At 46.7% G+C, this 10,965-nt stretch overlaps 1 long non-coding RNA gene across 1 annotated transcript; it reads left to right on the top strand.

Moving 5' to 3' along the window:
- The first annotated feature begins 642 nt into the window (after positions 1-642).
- On the top strand, positions 643-5,853 carry LOC128644042 (uncharacterized). The gene is made up of 3 exons (XR_008399915.1): positions 643-710; positions 3,215-3,285; positions 4,881-5,853. It is a non-coding gene; the product is annotated as an uncharacterized LOC128644042 (long non-coding RNA).
- Positions 5,854-10,965: the final 5,112 nt, after the last annotated feature.

Raw genomic sequence — 10,965 nt, 5'->3', positions numbered from 1 at the left:
AGCCCATAGCCTTCTTAAAGAGCACAGCTCTTAGTGAGCGAGAGCCAGCTGTCAAGTGACACTCGCACACTAAGACCTGTGTGTGTGTGTGGGACTCGGGGGGAGGAGCATCGTGGGCTTCATCAGCATTGGCCATCACTGAGAGTCTGAGACACAGTTCGCAAGCAGAGGTGCTGATGGCTGCTGGAGTCTCATTGCTGATTTATTTCATTTTTATTATTTTTTTATTAAAACTGTGCCATTTTTTTTTTTACTTTTTTTTTTGCGGCAGTCCGGATCTTATTTTAGAAGGGAGTTGATTAGAATGTGCGCGGCAGTTATTTAGAGCGGGAATTGGCTGGGAGGTGGGAACTACAAACCACAGGCAGACAGGCAGGCGTGAGAGAGGCACAGAAGCACACAACAGATATGGAGCAGTAGAAAGGTAAGAAACCCTGTCAGTTGAACCCTGCACTAGAGAACTAAAATTCTCCCCTGCCTGTTGTGAACTGGTCTGTAGCAGACTCTGATTTAAGTGTGAGAGCTCATCTCTGTTTATTTAGGCTGCAGGGCTCCTGTCACGCCCCCTCTTGCTGTGTTTACTACTGTCTTGAATTTACTCACTGCTTGTTGGAACCAGAGCCCGCCCCTCACTATTCAGGTCGTCCAGTGTCTTGTGCTCGTGCCCCTTCAACCTTCCTGCTATAGAATGTGATTCTATGAGATAACAGGTCAGTGTGCTGGCCAATAGCATAGTAACTAAATCACTGACTGTACTGCGCTTTTTTTATTTTTAAAAAGAAGTTTTAACACTTTTTTTTCTTACATTATTGTTCATGCCTTCTTTTTAACTCCTGCATGTGGGGAATCTCTTCCTGATTTGTATACTTAAAGAAAAAAGCTTTAACCAGAAGTTGATTACAATTGCTGGTCAAATCCATCATACATTTAAAAAAAAGTCTGCACCAAGTGTGTGTATTTTTTTTAAATTGTTTAAATTGAATTATTATAAAAAAAACAAAAACATGATTATGCAGTCACACTGAATGCTTCTGAGGTGTGATTTAGGTAACAAAAAAACTAAAAAATACACCACTGAATCACTTAAACAGCACACTGCAAGAAATCTTACTATTGCTGAACTTATTTACTGTAGCACACCACACCTGACACACACATACATATGCATATATACATATGGTAAATACGCAGATACACACATACATGCATACTCACACAAATATGCATAGAAATACACACATATGCCAGATAAAACATAGAAACACATAACCTGGGAAACTGTGTTTAAAGGGTCATGAAACCCACATTTATTATTTCAGGATTCAGATAGAGCTTGTGATTTTAAACAACTTTCCAAAGTACTTGTTTTATGTTGTTCTTTTGGTATCTTTTATTGAAAAGGATACATAGGAAGGCTCAGGAGCTGCTGATTGGTGGTTGTACATATACGCCTCATGTTACTGGCTCACCCAATGCATTTAGCTAGCTCTTGCTGCCTATTCAACAAAGGATACCAAGAGAATGAGCAATTAGATAATATCAGTGAATTAAAAATAATTTAACATTGTATTCTCTATCTGAATCATGAAAGAAAAATGTTTCATGTCAGTTTAAACTTACTCTTCCCAAAGAAAAGGACTGGACATTTTAAAGACTGCCAGCAACGATAGTTTGCATTGTAGCTACAAATACAGTTGTAAGAATCATATATGTGGGTGTGTCTGTGTAAGAGTATGTCTAAGTGTCTTTTGTGTGTGTGTTTGTGTCAAAGTGTCTTAGATTTTGTGCCTGAGATTATGGGAGGGGAGATGATGTGAGAGAGAAGGAAGAGTGGGAAAAGAAGAGCGAGGGGGAAGTGGGAAAGAGAGAGAGCGGGGAGAGTGGGAGAGAGAGGGGAGAGTGGGGGGAGAGAAAGAGGAAGAGAGTGGGGGAGAGAAAGAGGAAGAGAGTGGGGGAGAGAAAGAGGAAGAGAGTGGGGGAGAGAGAGAGGAAGAGAGTGGGGGAGAGAAAGAGGAAGAGAGTGGGGGAGAGAGAGAAGAAGAGAGTGGGGGAGAGAGAGAAGAAGAGAGTGGGGGAGAGAGAGAAGAAGAGAGTGGGGGGGAGAGAGAAGAAGAGAGTGGGGGGGAGAGAGAGGAAGAGAATGGGGGAGAGAGAGAAGAAGAGAGTGGGGGGGGAGAGAAGAAGAGAGTGGGGGAGAGAGAGAAGAAGAGAGTGGGGGGGAGAGAGAAGAAGAGAGTGGGGGAGAGAGAGGGGGAGAGAGTGGGGGAGAGAGAGAAGAAGAGAATGGGGGAGAGAGAGAAGAAGAGAGTGGGGGGGAGAGAGAAGAAGAGAGTGGGGGGGAGAGAGAAGAAGAGAGTGGGGGGGAGAGAGAAGAAGAGAGTGGGGGGGAGAGAGAAGAAGAGAGTGGGGGAGAGAGAGAAGAAGAGAGTGGGGGGGAGAGAGAAGAAAAGAGTGGGGGAGAGAAAGAGGAAGAGAGTGGGCAAGAGGAAGAGAATGGGGGAGAGAAAGAGGAAGAGAGTGGGGGAGAGAGTGGGGGAGAGAGAGAAGAAGAGAATGGGGGAGAGAGAGAAGAAGAGAGTGGGGGAGAGACTGAGAGAGAAGAAGAGAGTGGGGGAGAGAGAGAAGAAGAGAGTGGGGGGGAGAGAGAAGAAGAGAGTGGGGGGGAGAGCGAAGAAGAGAGTGGGGGAGAGAGAGAAGAAGAGAGTGGGGGAGAGAGAGAAGAAGAGAGTGGGGGAGAGAGAGAAGAAGAGAGTGGGGGGAGAGAGAAGAAGAGAGTGGGGGGGAGAGAGAAGAAGAGAGTGGGGGAGAGAGAGAAGAAGAGAGTGGGGGAGAGAAAGAGGAAGAGAGTGGGCAAGAGGAAGAGAATGGGGGAGAGAAAGAGGAAGAGAGTGGGGGAGAGAGTGGCGGAGAGGGAGAAGAAGAGAGTGGGGGAGAGGGAGAAGAAGAGAGTGGGGGAGAGGGAGAAGAAGAGAGTAGGGGAGAGAGGAAAATAGTGGGAAAGAGAGTGAGGGGAGAGAGGGGGGGAGAGAGGAATAGAGTGGGGGAGAGAAAGAGAGAGGAGGAGAGTGGGGGAGGGAGAGAGAGTATAAGAGATATGATTTGCTGTTCCATTAGTTTCTGTTACTGCATAAATTAAATATTTTATTTAAACAAAAAAAATTTGTTTTAATTTTTGATAAGATGTTTTTAATTTTGAATAAAATTCTGAAAATAGGCCCCACCAAAATCGTCAGCACCAGGCCCAAGAAGACCTTAATCTGGCACTGCAGGAGACAGGGAACCAAGGTAAGAGGGAAGACAGACAGGGGTAGCTTTTACTTATGTCTCCTGTTTATTTTTAAAGGACTCACGCCTCTTTGATATGTATTGCTCTACAGGGCAAGAGGTCTCATCCCTTCTCCCTGCAGCTCACAACCTTTTATTAACCATTTTGGTCCTAGATGTGATGGACCTTTATACTGAATTAAATGTGCTTTCCAGTCCCTTCTCTGACTCTCTCTTTACTCTCTTCTCTGTCCCCCACTTTCCTTTCTCTCTCCTTCTCTCAATCTTCCTCTTTACTTCTTTTCTCCTTTCTCCCCTCTCAACCTGTCTGTCATGCTCTCATTTCTATCTTCCCTATATCCTTCCATTATCTCTCCACTCCCCCTGCTCTATCCATTCTTTTTTCACTTTATTGCCCCTTCTCTATCTCCCTTGCTCATATCTGCCCCCTCAATCTTTCATCTGTCTCTTTTCTCTTCTCTCCTTCTGTCTCTTATTACTGAAAAAATTGTAGTGTGTGTGCACTATGTGTGGGTGTACTGTGTGGGCTGTCTGTATGTGTGTGTGTGGGCTGTGCCTGTGTGTGTGTGTGGACTGTCTGTATGTGTGTGGACTGTCTGTATGTGTGTAGACTGTCTGTATGTGTGTAGGCTGTCTGTATGTGTGTAGGCTGTCTGTATGTGTGTGTGGGCTGTCTGTGTGTGTGTGGACTGTCTGTATGTGTGTGGACTGTCTGTATGTGTGTAGGCTGTCTGTATGTGTGTAGGCTGTCTGTGTGTGTGTGGGCTGTCTGTGTGTGTGTGGGCTGTCTGTGTGTGTGTGTGGGCTGTCTGTGTGTGTGTGTGGGCTGTCTGTGTGTGTGTGTGGGCTGTCTGTGTGTGTGTGTGTGTGTGTGGGCTGTCTGTGTGTTTGTGGGCTGTCTGTGTGTTTGTGAGCTGTGTGTTTGTGGGCTGTCTGTGTGTTTGTGGGCTGTGTGTGTGTGGGGGGGGGCTGGGTGTGTGGGCTAGCTGTGTGTATGTGTGGGCTAGCTGTGTGTGTGTGTGGGCTAGCTGTGTGTGTGGGCTGGCTGTGTGTGTGTGGGCTGTGTGTGTGTGTGGGCTGTGTGTGTGTGTGTGGGCTGTGTGTGTGTGTGTGGGCTGGCTGGCTGTGTGTGTGTGGGCTGGCTGGCTGTGTGTGTGTGGGCTGGCTGGCTGTGTGTGTGTGTGTGTGTGTGTGGGCTGGCTGTGTGTGTGTGTGTCGGATGTCTGTGTGGGATGTGTCTGTGTGTGTGTGTGTGTGTTTGGGCTGTCTTGCTGTGGTGGTATCCGATTTACTATTTCCAGAATTCCAGTATGACACGTACTGTGTTTGCCCATATTTTTAATGTTGCTGTGGCAACGAACGACACAATTGATCTGATTGGCAGATTCTTTTGTGACACTGAAGGGGGCAGCATGCATTATTAGCACGGACCATGCCCACAAGCCCATGCTGGTCTCGGCGTGCTGTGTAATGGCGGATACAAGCCAGAGGTTTAGGCTAATGCTATCTATAAGGTATCAAATTTATGATTACCTGCTAGGCCCTTATGTTCAAATAGACTAATGATGATTGCTTACTTTGCTTACCTGCTGCAGGTATCCCGTGTCTTAACTTGTTAGCCACCAGTCGCCTCAAGACCGGCCCTTTGCGCCATGAGATCCAGTCAGAGCAGGGGCCAAGGCAGAGAAGGGATGTGGCAGCTGTCTGACAAGAGGAAGGAGTGGAGGAGAGTGCGGCGGTGGCCAATATATAAAAGGCTTTGCAGGCTGCAGCTTTCACAGAGCTCCGTGTCTACGCTGCTACTCAGTCATATCACCCACCGCAGTTTCTCGTATTCAGTGCAATTTCTGTTAATCTCTGTAAAATTGACACAAAACCCACAAATTTTCTTTCATCATTCAGATAGATAATGCAATTTAAACAACTTCCCAATTTACTTATATTACCTATTTTGCTTTGTTATCGTTGTATCCTTTGTTAAAAAAAAAAACATACGTAGGTAGGCTCAGGAGCAGCAATGCACTACTGGGAGCTAGCTGCTGATTGGTGGCTACACATATATGTCTCTTGCTATTAGCTCATGTGATGTGTTCAGCTAGCTCTCAGTAGTGCATTGCTGCTCCTTCAACAAATGATACTAAGTGAATGAAGCACATTTGATAAAAGAAGTTTACTGGAAAGTTATTTAAAATTGAATGTTCTTTCTGAATCATGGAAGACAACATTTGGGTTTCATGTCCCTTTAAAATTGTGTTAATCTGAGCATCAGTTCCTTAAAGGGACACTGAACCCAAATTTTTTCTTTCACAATTCAGATAGAGCATGACATTTTAAGCAATTTTCTAATTTATTCCTAGTATCAAATTTTCTTCATTCTCTTGGTATCTTTATTTGAAATGCAAGAATGTAAGTTTAGATGAAGGCCCATTTTTGGTGAACAACCTGGGTTGTTCTTGTTGATTGGTGGATAAATTCATCCACCAATAAAAAAGTGCTGTCCAGAGGTCTGAACCAAAAAAAAAAATACTTAGCTGCCTTCTTTTTCAAATAAAGATAGCAAGAGAACGAAGACAAATTGATAATAGGAGTAAATTAGAAAGTTGCTTAAAATTGCACACTCTATCTGAATCATTAAAGAAAAAAAAATGGGTTCAGTGTCCATTTAATGTAATTTCTATTACTGTGGGGACATTACTGGCTCCTGCCTTTGTTCTATAGGCTAAGGTTTGTTAAAAATAAAAAATGAGTGGCTGATTGCACACACACAGTGCACACTGCATTTATATCATTAAAGTATTTTTTTTTTATTGTGGGGGTTGAGTTGCATTACTGAGTGGTTTTGCTTTTTCTCTATAGGTTTTGTTTAGCACAGTATACAATTAGGTAAAACAAGAAAAATCACCAGCGCTCTAGGAGGGACACTGGTACGAGACGCTCAATACAAATGGGTAATGAATATATATATGTACTTCTGTGCAACAGGTATGGTGAATCACAACAGTCGGTGAGAATGCTATTAATCACAGGACCAGTAGATATTGATGTACCCAAATGTGTTAGAGTGCAGCAAGAAGTGGAAATTATCAGTGTACCCCTGACACTGTAATTGGTAGCAAAAAAAAGAGAACAAAAAATCCTGATACTTCTGCGCAGCTCAGTATACAATTACTTTAAAAAAAAGTAGCTTATTGCACACAGTGCTAACTGCATATATATAATTAAAGTATTTCTATTGCAGTAGGGACGTTACTGTGTGGGTTCATACTTTTGCTCTAAAGGTTAGGCTTTGTGAACAACTGTGTACTTAAAAAAATAAAAAAATACATTTTTTAGTGGCTTATTGCACTGTTTCTCAGGCCAGGTTTTCATTGTAGCTGATCCAGTGCACAGGTGAAGTAATCAGCTGAACAGTAACACCATGGTTACTAACCTGCTCTCACCCATAAAATGATTATTTCACCTGTGTGCTGGTTCAGCTATAGTGAACACCTGGCCTGTTGGGGGTACTTGGGGACCACGGTTGAGAAACAGTTTATAGTGCCTAATGTTTTATTTGAGTTTGGAGCATGACTTGATAATGAGTGGGCATGGGCTCCTGCTTTGCCTTGCTTCCGGATAGGCATTATTTATTCCTAGTTAAATTTTGAGCAAAATCTCATGTCAAAGTTGACACAACAATCCCATAAATCCCTGTATTAGAGAAACAACCAACAACTAGCTTATCTGTAATACAATTGTTAGTCAATCACTTCACATACAAACAAATCTTACCAGCACCAGTAGTATCTGTGACAGACTCCGGATACCCTGACTGGGTATCTCCGCCAAACGATCCTTCTTTATCCTGTAACCTTTAGAGCAAGAAGCCCACCTTAATAACCAGACAAGACCAGTATTAAGATGAAACACGAACAGACTTTTATGGGACAAACACACAGCTTATATACACATTTGCCATCTGATAAGAGCATTATCTGATTAAGAAATCATCGCCCCTCCAGACAGGCTGGCACCTCCATAGAAGCCATAGGACTGTAGAGATCCCACAATAGCTAGGTTATGGTTTCAGGGTGATCCCGAGGTAGCAGCGGCTATTTTGTATCATTGGAGAGCCCCGGACCTCCAGTTGTCACAGTCCAAAAAGCGACATGATCCGTGACTGGGGACCGGAGCGGAAGCCTGGCAAAGGTTTACCCAGAACCAGCATAAGGTAGTGAGGTGTCCAAAACACCAGGTTCTATAGTGAGTTCCCTCCTAGGAGTCACCCTAGTCCATGCCCACTAGAGGTATAGCAAGTCCCCAAAAGAGCGGGCCTCTGGAGTGACCTTGGATAAAGTTCAGCAGGGATCTCTAGTGAGCCCAGCCGGCGAGTAGTTCCATAAGATTCTGACTGGGCCTCAGCAAGTCAGGAAGGGGCCAAGTGGGGCAGCAATCAGCTCTTTCAAGGCAACTTGCAAACATGGTAACAGAAAAAGGGAAACTGGGGGAACACTATAATCCACATGAGGAAAGAGGGTGGCCTTGGCAGCCTGGTATCCGTGACAGTGCTCCCCCCCTCATAGTCTGGCAGACCCGGCTGATGGGTTGGCTTGGGGCTGTCCAGTGGTGCTATTCCAATTCAGTTTGCCGGGAGAGGCCATCTGCATTGCCATTACTCTTTCTAGGCCGATACCAAATTGTAAAGCTAAAGGCCTGCAAGGCTAAGTTCCACCGCAACAGGCATCCATTGTCCCCGGAAACCCTATTAAGCCATACCAGGGGGTTATGGTTTGTGAGCACTGTAAAAGACTTTCCGTACAAGTATGGTTGCAATTTCTTGAGAGCCCACACCAGTGCCAAACACTCCTTCTCCACTGCCGCGTAGCCCACTTCCCTAGGCAGTAGTTTGCTTCGATCTGAAGGTTTTGCCACACCGTGGTGGCAAGGTTCTGCAGTCGCTCCCTGAACTCTAGGACATACCCTACGATGGAGGGTTCCTCCTCCCTAACTGGCCCTTCCCAGTGGGCTCTAAGCAAGTCTAGGGACTCCTTCACCCTCTGGCAATAATACTAGTTCAAAGGGGGAAAATCGGGTAGATACCTGTGGCACCTCCCGGTAAGCGAACAGGAGGTGCGGCAGGTATCTCTCCCAGTCCTTGTGAGAGACAGAGAACATCCGAAGCAGCTGCTTCCGTGTCCCATTGAACCTCTCGCATAACCCGTTAGTCTGGGGGTGGTGTGGAGAGCTTGTCAGGAGTTTTTATCCAGCAGAGCCTCCAAAGCTGCTGGGTGAGCTCAGCAGTAAACTGAATCCCTTGGTATGAGATAATCTCCCAGGGGAAACCCACTCTGGCGCAGGGCATGCACTACTGTCTCTGCCTGGATGTTGGCCAGGGGCATTGCCTCCGGGTACCGGGTAGCATAGTCTACTACCGTCAGTATATATCTCTGGAGCGACTAGGATGGGGCAATGGTCCAAAAATGTCAACAGCTATCCTGCTGAACGGTTCCTCGATGATAGAGAGGGGGTGCAGGGAAGCTTTGAAGTGGCCAACTGTTTTCCCTACTCTCTGACAGATGTCCCAGATCCAGCAGTACTGTCTGATGTCCCCTGTAATCCCGGGCCAGAAAACCGACGGGTCCTAGTAATCCCTAGAGTTCCTGCCAGGGGAATGTTGTGCCCTATGTGGAGTAGGTCGTACCAATACTTTTGTGATACCAACAACTGTCGCTTGGGCATCTGCCTGCTCCCGCCACCTTCTGTAACCCGGTACAGGATTCCTTTGTCTCACTCAAAGTGGTCCCCTCCTAACCCACCTGGGTCTGTCCCCGCTCGGGCATGGTAGGGGGCTAACGTCTGGTCACTTAACGTCTCCTGGGCAAAGTCAGAGGGGCAAGCCAAGGAGATGGGGTAAATCTGTCGTATGGGGGTGGCTTGCCTGGGTCTCATTCTCGAGTGCCTCAGCCTGGAGCCTGGCTTTTTGACTGGTGGTAACCGGGCAAGAATCCGGAGGACCATCCATGAGGAAAGAGGAGGCGAGATGTCCCAAGTCATTCCCCCTCCTGTGGGGATCCGGAGCCCCTTACATCCAGCCACATGAACTGTAACAGATTTCCTGGTCTGGTCCGAACTGGTGACCAGATGACCAGATGTGGTTGAACAAGAGTAATGGTAGCTCAGCTGTCCCTTAGTCCTTGTGCCTGCCGGCCGTTAATCCATACTGGCTGGCGATGATGCAAACAATTGTCGCTAGCTGCCGCTCTTAATGGGTTTACCTCATGCATGGACATGGCCCATTTGATCGCATCTGTAACACCGGATTTCCATCTTCAGGGGTGGACTGGGGCCGGAAGAGCGGGATGCCCCGGTGGAGCCTAGGTGTACTGGTGGGTCACTGGAGGGCGAGGAAGTGCAGAAGTAGAGCGGATCATTACATGGGGTTTGGTTCGAACCGTGGGTTGGGCATTCAGGACCTCGTCCACCAAAACAGCTGCTTGGTCTACCGTGGGGGGTTTCTGATCCCGGGCCCATTCTCGTACCTCCAGTGGGGAGTGGTCATAGAAGTGTTCCAGCAAGATGAGCTGGGAGGCTTGGGCCAGGGTAGTGACTTGGCAACCCAAGAACCAATAGTCCAGGGAGCGGGTGAACTGATGGTCCCACTCAGTAAAGGGTTGCCCCTCTCTCCTTTTCAGACTCTGGAACTTGAGATGGTGCGCCTTTGGAGTGATAGCATACCGGGCCAGGATGCGTTCCTTTGCCCGGTCATATCGACAATTATCTTCCTGGGAAATAGCCTCAAAAGCGTCCAAAGCCCTTCCCGACAGTTTGCCGATCAGAAGGGTGGCCCAGTCTGTCTCGGCAATGCCCTGAAGTTCACTCTGAGTCTCGAATACCTGGAGGTACCGATCGATTTCCTCCTCTCAGTTTTAAAGGCATGGAAAGCCTAATAGAGTAACTTCTTTTGGGGTGAAGCAGGCCTCAGATTGGCCAGTATGGCTCCCCCCATAAGTTTCTTACCTCCAAGATTTTTAGGCTAGTAGTGTTGGCAATAATATGTGTGATGATCTTCTGTGGTGGGGTGGTCTCATAGAGCGCCAGGCACCACTGGATCTCCCTCTGGACCTCAGACATCTCAGTCCCCCCGGTTGAGTGTTCGCTGGCCTCAGCTACTATCGGGCTCATAGGCCTGATCACTGGCTCGATCGCCCTCCATCAGCTTGGTGATGATCGCTGGCTTGGATTTGTTGCTGGCCACTTGTCCACAAGCTACCAGCAAGTCTTTAAGGGTACTTCTTTTAAGCCTGGAGTATTGCTGCTCCATCCGAAGTGGACCTGGTGGTGGTTTGGATGTTTCAGGTAGAAGGAAGCATCCCAACACTGCCAACCAATTGTGATGGACTCCGGATATCCTGACTGGGTATCACCACAAAACTATCCTTCTTTATCCTGAAACCTGTAGCTGTAGAGCTAGGAAAAGTGATTTTAGCAAGAAGCCCACCCTAATAACCAGACAATATCAGTAATAAGGTGAAACATGAACAGACTTTTATGGGACAAACACACAGCTTATATACACTTTTGCCATCTGATAAGAGCCTTATCTGATCAAGAAATCACCGCCCCTCCTGACAGACTGGCGCCTCCATAGGAGCCATAGGAATGTAGAGATCCCACAATAGCTAGGTCGTGGTTTGAAGGTGA

This window comes from Bombina bombina, chromosome 1, assembly GCF_027579735.1.
Source record: "Bombina bombina isolate aBomBom1 chromosome 1, aBomBom1.pri, whole genome shotgun sequence".
NCBI lineage: Eukaryota > Metazoa > Chordata > Amphibia > Anura > Bombinatoridae > Bombina > Bombina bombina.
Note: the sequence above shows the minus strand (reverse complement) of the source record. Positions and strands in the feature narration are given on the sequence as shown.